Genomic DNA, 13,831 nt, shown 5'->3' with positions numbered 1-13,831 from the left:
AGAGAGTTCAGGATCATAACAGCCTGGAGTATGAAGCTGTTGGTGAGTCTGGTGGTGCGGAAGCACAGGCTCCTGTACCTCTTCCCAGAGGGCAGAAGATCAAACAAAGAGTGAGCGGGGTGACTCACATCACTCACGATCGCGGTCGCCTTGCGGGTGAGATGGGAGGTGTAAATGTCCTTCAGGGAGGGGAGTGAAGCACCAATAATCTTACCAGCTGTGTTCACTATGCGCTGCAGGGCCTTCATGTTGTATTCAGTGCAGCTACCACCCCAAACAGCGATACAACTGGAGAGGATGCTCTCAATGGTGCCACGGTAGAATGTAGTCATGACGGCCGGAGGAGCACTTGCTCGCCTGTTCAGAGGCAATATCAGTAAAATATATCATATAGCGGACAGACACAATGATATTTGAGAAGTGAAATGAAGTTTATGGGACTTTCAGATTTGTCAAGAAGAATGGTGAAATATACCTTCAACCAGAATCCACACTCATTGGAAGCTATAGGAAGCGTCTAGAGCAGTGATTCTTAACCTTGTTGGAGGCACTGAACCCCACCAGTTTCATATGCCCATTCACCGAACCCCTCTTTTGTGAATATATATTTATTTTTTTCAAATTGAAGACAGAGATGTTTTTACTGGTGCACAAAATGAGCCGTGCATAAACATCACCTTGTTCAAAGAATAGAACCAACACAATGCATGAATTCACAACAAATGACATACCAGCAAATCAGTGTGACTTCTGCTGTTGCCTTTGCGAGACCAGTTCAGATATGCGAATTTATTAATCAGGTGTGTTTGGACCTCCGGAGTGGAGGCTCTGCCGAACCCCTGAAACCGACTCACCGAACCCCTAGGGTTCGACCGAACCCAGGTTAAGAACCACTGGTCGAGAGGCTGTTATTTCTGCAAAAGGAGGATCTACTAAATATTGATATTGAAATATTGTCATTTTTCTCTTGGGGTGCCCAAATTTATGTACCTGCCTACTTTTGATGAAATAATGATTGCACACTGTCTGCAAATCCAATCAACTTCATTTCACTTCTCAAATATCACTGCCGCCATCCACCGTGTATGGATTCGGGCTAGCGCCCAAAATTAAATTGGGCTAGTTGATCAACAGCAACGTTTTAAAGAAGGGCTTGTCTGGGAGTTGAACCCAGGACCTCCGACACCCAAAGCAAGAATCATACCCCTAGACCAACGAGCCATGACGGAAGCTTGCAGACCATGTTACATTCCGTGTAACGTTGGCCTGTCAAACGCTCCACATAATGATAGACAACAGTGTTTCCAAGAAGAGATCGTCCGGGAGTTAAACCCAGGTAATGATGCACCCTAAGCGAGAATCATTCCCCTGCACCGATGAGCTCCATAGTCGACCAGCTGACCCCGTTACATTCCGATTGGTAGCCCATGGACCTGAAGACTGAATGTCAGTGATTAATGGAATAAATGGAATCTGGTTGGCCTAAGGCTCCTAATTCCCTAACTTCAAGCCCTAACGCTAACTCTAAAACCAGAACAATAACCAAACCCTAATAATTAACCCCTAACCTGCTAACTCGCTAACGGTAACCCCCTCACCTTTAACCCTAACCTCTAATGCGCCCCCTAAAGGTAGTGCCCTCTAAACTTGAAGGCAGGCATATACGAAAAAGACCAGCAGATTGCCCCATTTCAGTACTGTTTTAATAACGTTTACAGATGGTTAAAATCCACATAATAGTTATAAGCGCATGTGTTCTGTGAGCGTTCCCCTTTCTGCTTCCTCCCTTTCCTTTCTCCCGCCAAGCAGTCCATCTTGCCCCAACACAGGGCATGTTCCTTGTTAGTATCGTGGATAGTATCTCTGCTTGTCGCGTGAAAGACTGGGGTTCGGTTTTCAACCCAAGTGCGTTAACCTATGTTTGCAGCAGAGTTATTAGAGAGCTGCATTGGTTGTGCGTGCATCTTAAGTGAGTGACCTGTTAGTTTTTCAAAATGAACTCAAACCTTTATCTGTAGCCACCTTCTACTAAATCACTGGTCCCCAACCTTTTTTGCGCCACGGACCGGTTACGTGTCAGAAATATTTTCGTGGACCGGCCTTTATATAAATAAATAATACATTTATATACTATGTGCCTTCTTATTTTTACTTTGTGTATTGTTTACTTGAATGTTTTGTTTGTCTGTGGACCAATTGGGTGTAATATGTCTTGTCTCCACCGTGGGATAGTAGGAAACGCAGTTTCAATGTCTTTGTATGTCTTGACATGTGAAGAAATTGACAATAAAGCAGACTTTGACTTTGACTTTGATAATGCGTTACAGTAGTCCAGGCGCGACATAATAAACGCATGTATAATAGTTTCCGCATCACGAGAGAATCGGACGAATCTTACGAATATTACGGAGGTAAAAAAGCGCAATTTTAGTTATGTTCTTATTGTGCTTTTGAAAGGAGAGCGTTTGGTCAAATGTTACCCCGAGATTAGTTACAGTATCGCTCTGAGTGATAGTACAGTTATCCATAGTTATAGTGGTTTCCTTAAATAAGTGGTGATAACAAGCTGGACCAATTATCAACATCTCAGTTTTATCTGGGATAAGACGAAGGAAATTGAGAGACATCCATTGCTTGATCTCCGCAAGGCACGCCTCAAGATTACAACAGTCCTGCGGATTTGTCATCGATAACGGCATATATAATTGAGTGTCATCCGCCTAACATTGAAAACTAATGTTATATTTACGTATTATGTCCCCAAGCGGAATCATATACATATTAAATAGAATTGGTCCGAGTACCGATCCCTGCGGGACACCACAAGTGACGTTATAGAGCTCAGAGGTCGCATTACCATGGACTACTCGTTGTTTTGCTACGAATGGGAGATTTGAAACCGGCCTATAATTACTGAGACAGTCCGGGTCGAGATTTGGTCGCTTAAGTAGCGGTTTAATGATAGCGGTTTTAAAGGCTGTCCAGAGGAGACAGACAGATTAATTATATTTAAGACGGACGGTCCTAAAATTTGAAGTAATTCTTTAAATAGTTTGGCTGGGAGCGGGTCGAGTGAACATGTCGTTTGCTTAGCCGCACTAACCAATTGCGTGAGCCTTTCAACGGACACACTTTTAAAATTTGATAGGGTTATTGCATGTTCGTCAGCGCCGGTAATGGGCGGTCTCGACTGAGCGATTGGAACTGTCATCTTGATCTCATCCCTAATGGATTCAATCTTTCAAGCGAAAAATTTCATGAACCCGTCGGCTGAGTGGAAGGAGCTATCGGAGGTCGGATGGCACCACGTCAGCTTTGCCACTGTATCAAATAAGTATTTAGGATTGTTTTTATTGAGATTAATAATTTGCGAGAAATAATTAGTTTTTGCTAAAATAAGCGCATCTTTGTATTTCAGGAGGCTATCGCGCCATGCCTGATGGAAAACCTCAAGTTTGGTTCAACGCCATTTTCGTTCATGCTTTTTACATAATTGCTTAAGCGTCCGTGTTTCACCTGTGAACCGTGTAGTAGGCTTTCTACGGCGAGTTTTCAGACGTAGTGGCACTACCGAGTCGATGGCATTTAACAATGTCGCATTAAATTCATTTGTAAGATTATCAATAGAGCCGATATATGCTTGAAATATATCATTGGAGCCACCGTGTATCACTATATCCGAGTGGCTAGTGTTGTTGGACCTACGCTGTTGACTAGACCTATTGCGAGCTAGCGCCCATAGATTAGCTTCTATGTCGGGTGCTCTGCCTCCAGGGATACACATTACCGTGGCTGGATTTTTAAGTGTGGTGTTTTTCGTGTGATGGAGTCACCTATGACCAAGATGCGAGAGCCAGTAGGCCGAGATGGCTTGGGACGGCTATGCGTCTTAACTGGCACATCGCGGTTAGCAAGCCGCTTGGGGCTAATTCAAGAGTCAAGATGGCGGCGTCCCAGTTGGCTGCGGCTGCAACGGCTCTCGACAACCGACGAGCATTTTCACAAAATATGTCGCCTAGGACACTACAAACAACACAAAGTTTAGTTTATCCATCCAGTAGGTTAGTATATGATCGCCAGCGCCTGCTGGAGGTACGGTCATCAAGTGTTTTCGGACTCGTAGCCACAACTACCCTAGTCTGTTTACGTAGCCTCGGAGTGCTTCGGGCACTAGCCCCAGAAGCTCACAATGCAGCGGGCTCGCCGGGCAGCACACGCCGGAGGAGGAGTAAGCGTAGGCGGTGTGACCGGCGGCGGAAGCGCGGCTGTCGAGGTGGGCTAACGGCTAAGCTTAAAGCTAACCCCTACAAACCGCCGCTTCCATCCATCTTCCTCTCCAACGTCCGCTCACTGGATAATAAAATGGACCATCTACAACTGGAACTCTCTTCAAAGAGGGAGGTTAAAAACTGCTGCGCTCTCATCCTGACGGAGACTGAACTCATCAATACCGTCCAACGCCGTTAGCCTGGAGGGGCTCGCTACATTCCGCGCCGACAGAAACATCGAACTAAGCGGTAAATCCCGAGGAGGTGGGCTGTGTGTCTACATCAACAACAACTGGTGCAAAAATGCTAGATCTGTCGCCAGCTTCTGCTCTTCGGACATCGAGCTTTTGACTGTTAACTGCAGACCCTTCTACCTGCCCAGGGAGTTTACTGTTGTTAGCATCACGGCTGTGTATGTGCCTCCTAGCGCTAATACTAAAGAGGCCATGAGTGTTCTCTATCGGACAATCGGTGAGCGGCAATCCACGCACACAGAGGGTGTTTTCATCATTGCTGGGGACTTCAACCAGGCTAACATGAAGACTATTCTCCCTCATTTTTACCAACACGTGGATTTTCCAACTCGGGGAGAGAACACTCTGGACTTGGTTTACACCAATATAAAGGATGCATTCAGAGCAGCCCCCCGCCCCCACCTCGGCTCTTCAGACCACCTATCTGTTATGCTAATCCCTGCATACAGGCCCCTGCTGATCAGAGCAAAACCCACAGTGAAGCAGGTGAGGGTGTGGTCTGAGGGGGCCATGGAGGCACTCCAGGACTGCTTTGAGTGCTCTGACTGGGACATGTTCAAATCAGCAGCAACATATGACAATCAGATCGACATTGATGAGTACGCCATGACTGTGTCAGCCTACATCAACAAATGCACCGAGGACGTCAGCACCACTAAGAACATCATCACCCGAGCCAACCAACGACCCTGGATGACTGAGGAGGTACGTCATACGCTACGAGCACGGAACTCAGCCTTCAAGTCTGGCGACAAGGAGGCACTGAGGACAGCGAGAGCCAACTTGAACCGTGCCATCAGGTTAGCAAAGCGAAGCCACAGTCGAAAAATTCAGGATTTTTTCCACGACGCCAGTAACACCAGGAGTATGTGGCAAGGCATACGGGCGATCACGGACTACAACTTACCCTCCCCCCCGTTGGGTGAGGTTGATGCTGACTTCCTAAATGGTCTAAATAACTTCTTTGGGCGATTTGAGGCACTAAACAGCACTCCTGCAGTTAAAACTGTTCCCCACCAGGAAGAGGAGGCACTCTGCCTTGACTCAGCCAACGTGTGGAAGACTCTGAGAAGAGTCAACCCACGTAAGGCCCCAGGCCCCGACAACATACCTGGGCGGGTGTTCAAGGAATGTGCAGGTCAGCTGGCTGGTGTCATCACAGACATTTTTAACATCTCGCTGGGCCAAGCCACAGTGCCAGTATGCTTCAAGGCTGCCTCCATCATTCCGGTGCCGAAGAAACCTCAAATCACCTCATTGAATGACTACAGACCTGTGGCACTGACTCCCATCATGATGAAGTGCTTCGAAAGGCTGCTTAAAGAACACATCGTCTCCGGACTCCCCCCAACATTCGACCCGTTCCAGAACCGCTCTACTGAGGATGCCATCTCCTCCGTTCTTCACCTGAGCCTGGCTCACCTGGAGGAGAGGAACACCCACGTGCGGTTGCTGTTCCTGGACTTCAGCTCAGCGTTTAACACCATCATTCCACAGCATCTGGTGGAAAAACTGGAACACCTGGGCTTCAGCACCCCCCTTCGAAACTAGCTGCTAGACTTCCTCACCAACAGACCTCAGTCAGTCCGGGTCGGACAGAACACCTCAGATGTCATCACCCTCAGCACAGGCTCCCCTCAGGGCTGCGTCCTGAGCCCCCTGCTGTTCACCCTGATGACACACGACTGCGCCCCCAGGTTCACCACCAATCACATCGTGAAGTTTGCAGACGACACAACGGTGGTGGGCCTCATCAGGGACATCAACGACCTGGACTACAGAGAGGAGGTGGAGCAGTTGGTGGGCTGGTGCAGAGAAAATAGCCTGATCCTGAATGTGGAGAAGACGAAGGAGATCATCGTCGACTTCAGGAAGAACCAGCCTCACCACGCTCCACTGATCATCAACAGCTCAGCTGTGGAGGTGGTCAGCAGCACTAAATTCCTGGGGGTCCACATCACAGACGACCTCACCTGGACTGTGAACACCACAACACTAGTCAAGAGGGCACAGAAGCGCTTGTACTTCCTGCGGAGGATGAGGAGAGCCCACCTGCCCCCACCCATCATGAGGACGTTCTACCGAAGCACCATAGAGAGCATTCTGACAAGCTGTCTCTCGGTGTGGTGTGGAGGTTGCAGCGCCTCCGATTGGAAGAACCTGAGGAGAGTGGTGAGGACAGCAGAGAGGATCATCGGGGCTCCTCTTCCCTCCATTCAGGACTTGTCATCCCAGCGCTGCGTGTCCCGAGCCCGTAATATTATCAGTGACCCATCACACCCTCACCATGGACTGTTCTCCCTGCTGCCGTCTGGGAAGAGGTTTCGCAGCATCCGCTGCAGGTCCACCAGGTTCTGCAATAGTTTTTTCCCTGCTGTCGTCAGACTGTTGAACATTCAAACGTAGCATTCCTCTGCACACTTGTAAATACGGTTTTTGTCTCCTGCACTGTTTACATAATTTATCACTGCTGCACTTTGTACTCTATACTTATCTTATTTCATATTTTTATATAGAATGTCACTTTTTAACCAGCCGCAATACCACTACATTGTTGAAAGCCGTACGCAACGTAATTTCGTTTTGTGTACACCCAGTGTTGACAAAATGACAATAAAGTTTGTCTAAGTCTAAGTCTAAGTCTAATGCTAACTGGGCTAGCGGGCTGACTACAGTCCGCATCTGTGTCCGCCAAAATCTACTGTTATCACACTATTCTCCTCAAGCTGGCGGACATGTCCCTCTAGCAGGGACAACCTCTCTAAGAGAAGGGTGCAGTTGGTGCACAAAGCCGTACAAACCTCTTGATCCGCAGCCATACTTACGTGTCCGATGATCGACGGTAGACAAACAGCCACGAAGCCTCCGCTGAGAGCCAAACAGTGACGTGGTTGAAATGGCAGGAATTGACGGTCCGTGACTTTCAACAATAGTAAACTCCCAAAACTGGAGTAAAAAACGTAAAAAGCGAGGAAAAATTAGAAAAGCATATAGAAATGTAGGAATGTAGATCCTCTCTCAAGTGACGCTGCGGCGCTCTACGTGGCAAACCGGAAGTATGATACAAAGTGAGGTTAAAAAGATGTAAAATAACAAATATAGAGCGAGTCACCGAGGTGGCCATCCGCGGCGCCATCTTACGATGTAATGATATCAACTAGGGGTGTAACGATTCATCGATACACATCGATTAATCGATATAATGCTCTACGATTTATTGGCATCGATGCTAAACGTAAACATCGATTTATATCGCCGTGTTTGACCTCGGACATTAGACGCGACTTTATTTTGAAATCCAGTTCATTGTTGCTTGCTTCCTCTTTCCGGGAGCAGCACGCGGCGTGCTGTGTTGTGAGCAGAGCAGGCACGTGAAAGGGGAGCCGACAACTACGCGGCTCCTGGGCTGGTGCTATGGCTAGTGTCCAAGAAGACGATGAAATTCGCTCCCCTTTGGGCTTCAAGTCATTCGTTTGGAAGCACTTTGGATTCCAAAGTTTCCAACGTTTTTTTTTTTTTTTTAAAGTCCCAATGATCGTCACACACGCGTCTGGGTGTGGTGAAATTTGTCCTCTGCATTTGACCCATCCCCGTGTGATTTTGATCCATCCCCTGGGGGAGAGGGGAGCAGTGAGCAGCAGCGGCGCTGCGCTCGGGAATCATTTTGTGATCTAACCCCCCAATTCCAACCCTTAATGCTGAGTGCCAAGCAGGGAGGCAATGGGTCCCATTTTTATAGTCTTTGGTATGACCCGGCCGGGTTACTTAAGTCCGTAAACATAAAATTATTTCAGAAAAAAGATCATCTTTGGGAACAACCGGATGTTATTCTGCCGGTCAGTATCACTGCACATGCAGTAGCAAACTCAATAGCGAAGAAATATGTGAGACTCTCAACTGGATCACCAATATTTGAGTGATGTTCCAGTTATTTATCACAATTATTTATTATTATAATAATAATATATATAATATATATAATAATTATTTATTTATTATTCACAATTGTCATGGTGATCTTTCTGGTGATTTCTTAACTAGGCTGGATGTATTTTTTTTGTTGGCGTTGATTTCTCCGACTGCCCAGAAAGGCACCACCGCGATCAGTTAGGTTAAAATGAAGAGAGGAAAGTGACGTTGTAAAGAACCATGCGTGACAAGATTTTCTTCAAAAATTGTTGTACCATGATTTTCTTCACAAAAAAAAAAAAAAATTAAAAAAAATTAAAAAAAATTAAAAAAAATTGTACCCATGTATAATGCGCACCCCAGATTTTAGGACAATAAATTAGTTAAATTTTGCGCATTATACATGGAAAAAAAACGGTAATTTGATTATGCCATAACCCAGATTCGAATCGAACACAACGGAATTAAACACTACACGATTGTATGCAGGACCATTAAATCAGTTGTGCATATTGGCCACGATCGTATAGTGGTTAGTACTCTGCGTTGTGGCCGCAGCAACCCCAGTTAACATCTTGGTCATGGCATAATCAAATTGCTTTGTGGAATTTGTACCTTGGTCACTCTTGCTAAACTGCCATCTTTTGGACAATGACGATTTTCCACACAAGTTTACGGTCAATAGCCGTAACTTGTTGGGCGAGTGGCGCAATGGATAAAGCATCATGGCGTATTCAAATAATGTCACCAATTTTTTTTTTTTTTCATTTTTACAAAAGTGTTACACACAAGTTTACAAGCCACATATTCCCGTGGGGCGAGTGGAGCAATGGATAACGCATCTGTCTACAGATCAGAAGATTCCAGGACTCCTGGCTAGCTCACATGCCATTTTGTGGTCAACATTAGCTATGTGTACTTTTTGTGAACTTTTTTTGTTGAAGTAACTCACAGACACTGTCAACAAAAAAGTCTTTCCAATTTTGTCTCATCTCAAGTCTTAGGGATCATCGGATCTGCGTAGTTATAGTATATGGGGGGGCTGGCAGCAGTATTGCGACAACAACTGAATTATTTTCGGCAGCATTTTGGCGCTACTTTCGTCACATCATTTGCCTACTCATTTGCCTGATTAGCAAAGGTTTTAGCCAGCATGCCGAAGGTTTTAGAGAAAAAAGACGAGGATCGTGCCAGGGAAATAGACAAGTCAAACGGGATCACGAACTGCTTCAGATGGGCATGGCTCGAGAGCAGCGTCATTTTACAACTCGGAACACAAAGACGCTTTTAAAGCAATGCGACAGTGAGCGCCCGGCGCACTGCGGTTGCGCGATCGGAATATATTAAGCTCCCTGCGCACTTAGGTCCACTTGAATATTGGAAAGTACATCAGGAGTTTAAAAATATTTTCTAAATTTCAGTGACGGCTCTGTCACAATAATGCAACCAGCGCGGTGCAGTTACGCGGTCGGCAACGCGCTACTGTTGCGCGTTCGGCGGTGCGCTGCAGTTGCGCGATCGGACAAAAATGCGCAAATGAAAAAATGCTTAAAAAAGTCTTGGAACGGATTAAAAATGTTCCATTATTTGGAATGGGAAAGATAGATTCGGAATTCGACCGATTCGCTTCTCGAACCGCCTTCTGGAACGGATTGTGGTCGAAAACCGAGGCTTGACTGTATTATATTCACCTTGGCAGCCCACCAAGCAGGAATATTTTTTTAACAAAACTGTTGAAATCGAGTGATGAAATTAATGGTTTTGGGGTTGCTATACTGCCAAAATGCAGGAGTTTCCAGGGAGCTTTTCCCCCTGAGCCCCCTCTGGGGTGTTGTCCCTGGCCCTCTGCGGCCCCCAAGTAGGGCCTGTGGGCCCTGTGGCCCCCAATAGGGGCCTGTGGCCCCTGCATCCCCCAATTGGGGCAAGTGGCCCCCGGCCCACTGCGCCCCCATTGGGGGGGGCCTGCGGCCCCTGGCCCCCTGCGGCAAGTGGGGCATGTGGCCCCCATACCCCGGCTACTTTTCAGTGTTTTTTTTCATTTGCCGTTCTCATCCCTGATGTTTAGCTCTGTTTCAAAATGAGGCTTGTCATCTTTCTTTGGTAACTGTGATTTCTTCTGTGGTTCATCACCTGACACCTACCCACAGTTTGCGGTATATTTGTCTCCCTAGACTCAATATATATATTTGTGTGTGTATATATAAACAGTGATCTCCAAGTACCACCATCATGTGTTCTTTTATTTTTTTAACAACGATTACTTCTAGAACATTCCTTGAAAATAATACGTCCTCATCAGTGAGCTGTTTTAGAACAGGCCTGTCGGCTACTCATGTGGTAGTTGGGGGCTGCCTTTTGCCGATGGGCACAACTGTAGTGTCCCTGTTAATGCAAACTTCCTGTGTTGCAGAGAAGAACCAGCGGACACACATAGTCATTGCCTGTCTTTTTGTACCTTTAATCAGGATTCTGCTATTGGCTGTAATGAAGATTTGGCACACAAAACGTTTGTATATTCCTGAATTGTAAAAGCAGTGCTTTCAGGCCTCCTCATTTTAACATTGTTTTAGTGATCAACACACCAAAACATCTGCAACAGAGAAAACTTGGCATTTTTTCTTTTGGTTTTTGTTGAACTTATAACTGACATTGGAGGGGTCTGCAGTCCATCTCGGGCCATGGTAAAGGGGCTGATCGGAAACCAGCTTATGGGGACAAGGACCGGGTGGATGAACTCAATCTGTTCTTCAACAGATTTGATTCCGCCTCCCTCCCGTCCCTTCACCTCGCTCCGCACCTCATTCTGCCACCTTCGACACTCCAGCCCCCACGCCAGCTCACCAACCCCCTCTCAACCCCCCTCTCCATTCCATCACCCCGGTCTTCCGACATCCCCCTCTCCTTTACAGATCTTCAGGTGAGGAGTCACCTCAGAAAGATCGAGGCAGAGAAGACCCCGGGCCCAGACGGCATCTGGCCGAGACTGCTCAGGGACTGTGTGGACCAGCTGAGTGGTGTGGTCAGGTACCTGTTCAACCTGAGCCTGAACAAGGTCCCAGGACTGTGGAAGACCTCCTGCGTGGTCCCTGTACCGAAGGTGCCGCGCCCCAAGGAGCCTAACCACTTCAGGCCTATTGCCTTGACTTCCCACCTGATGAAGACTATGGAGAGGATCATCCTGGGTCACCTGCGTTCATTAGTGGGAGCGCAGCTGGACCCCCTGCAGTTTGCTTACCGGCCTGGTGTTGGGGTGGACGATGCAGTGATTTATTGACTGCACAGAACACTGCTTCACCTGGAGGACAACAGGAGCACTGGGAGGATCATGTTCTTCGATTTCTCCAGCGCTTTTAACACCATCCAGCTGTCACTGCTTCGGGTAAAAATGGAGAAGGCGGGTGTGGACCAGCGCCTGGCTGCATGGACAACGGACTTCCTCACCGACCGGCCGCAGTATGTGAGGTTACATCGCTGTGAGTCCGACGTGGTGCGCTGCAGCACTGGTGTCCCCCAGGGCACGGTGCTCTCTCCTTTCCTTTTCACCCTGTTCACTTCAGACTTTACCCACGACACCGCTCACTGCCACATCCAGAGGTTTTCCGACGACACGGCCATTGTTGGAAATGTCTCGTAGGGGAACGATCTGTAATATAGATTGGTCATCAAGGACTTTGTCAGCTGGTGTGAGCTCAACCAGCTTCAGCTGAACACCAGCAAGACGAAGGAGTTGATTGTGAGCTTCGGGAGGACAGCACCCATCTTCACTCCGGTGAACATCCAGGGATCGGGCATTGAGGTAGTGGAGAACTACAAATTACTGGGTGTTCGCTTTAACAACAAACTGGACTGGACTGATCACACCCACGCCCTGTACAAAAAGGGCCAGAGTCGCCTCCACCTGCTGAGGAGACTGAGGTCCTTCGGTGTGTGCAGGGCTCTTCTACGGACCTTCTATGACTCTGTGGTGGCCTCGGCCATCATCTACGCTGTGGTCAGCTGGGGTGGGGGCAGTACTGACTGGGACAAGGGGAGACTGAATAAGATGGTCAGAAGAGCGAGCTCTGTTCTAGGCTGTCCCCTGGACTCCATTGAGGTTGTGGGTGAGAGGAGGACGTTGATTAAGCTTAAATCCATCATGGACAACACCTCTCACCCCCTCCATGAGATTGTGCGGTCCCTGAGCAGCTCCTTTAGCGGCAGACTTTTGCACCCTCGGTGTAGGAAGGAACGGTTCCGCAGGTCCTTCATTCCCTCTGCTGTCAGACTTTACAACATGCATGCCACCTGATAAAATGAATGTGTTTCGTCTCTACTAGCAGCACTTGTGTTTATCCTTGTCTGTTATTTACCCTTTTTGTAATTCTGGCACTTGTTTTATTCTTGCACTCGTATTATTCTTGCACTCATATGCGCTGCTGTGACAAGTGAATTTCCCCGCTGTGGGATGAATAAAGTTCAATCACTCAATCAAGAGTTGGTTCAGACTGAAGTAAAGTTTTGGATTTCTAAAGCATGACACATTAATTGACTATGAAGGGACTCGAACGCTCCAATCATTTGATCCGAAGTCAGACGCCTTATCCATGAGGCCACATCGCCATCTGAAATTTTTAAAGACTGATAAGACTAAGAATTCAACGGCTCCCAACAAGCAGGGACGCCCAACGTGTGGCTTGAACCCACAACCATGAGATTAAGAGTCTCATGCTCTCCCAACTGAGCTAACCAGGCTTCTGCTATTGAGAATTGTTTCATTCTTTCACTTTTTTTTAATGGGTTTGGTTCACGAAAACCAGCAGCCACGTTTTAAATCTAGCCTCTGAAACACATTCGTTGATAAGACTAAACATTTAAAGGTTCCCAACAAGTGGCAGCTGTCCAATGTTGTCTCTAGTTGGAAACCCCAGCCTAAGTTGGAAACCCTAATTGGAAACCCTTGCCCCAGTTGGAATTCCTAGTTTGAAACCCTACCCGGAGTTGGAGCCCTCGTTGGAAACCCTAGCCCTAGTTGGAAACGCTGGCCCTAGTGTGTAATAGAGAAAGCATTTTTTCTTTTGGTTTTTGTCACTTTTTGCACTTAAAACGGAGATTGGGGGGGAGTCAGCACAACAAAAAAATAAATCAGAAACCAAAACCCTTTCTGACAGTATACAAGAGTTGCTTCAGACTGAAATAAAGTCGTTGATCTCATATAAATAATATTAAGTTGACCATGAAGGGACTTGAACCCTCAATCTTCTGATCCGAAGTCAGACGCCTTATCCATTAGGCCACATAGCCATGTGAAAGACTGTACCAAGTGAAACATGGCAACGACTTCTGATGACTGCAGCCTTTGGTGGGAAGTGAAGTTCACAATTGTTCCAGACAAATGGCCTGTGGATTAATCAATTTACAGTA

At 47.0% G+C, this 13,831-nt stretch overlaps 1 non-coding gene across 1 annotated transcript; it reads right to left on the bottom strand.

Moving 5' to 3' along the window:
• Positions 1-13,638: 13,638 nt before the first annotated feature.
• trnar-ucg lies at positions 13,639-13,711 on the bottom strand. The gene has a single exon. It is a non-coding gene; the product is annotated as a tRNA-Arg (tRNA).
• Between the last annotated feature and the right edge of the window lie 120 nt (positions 13,712-13,831).

This window comes from Syngnathus acus, unplaced genomic scaffold, assembly GCF_901709675.1.
Source record: "Syngnathus acus unplaced genomic scaffold, fSynAcu1.2, whole genome shotgun sequence".
NCBI classification, from domain to species: domain Eukaryota; kingdom Metazoa; phylum Chordata; class Actinopteri; order Syngnathiformes; family Syngnathidae; genus Syngnathus; species Syngnathus acus.
Note: the sequence above shows the minus strand (reverse complement) of the source record. Positions and strands in the feature narration are given on the sequence as shown.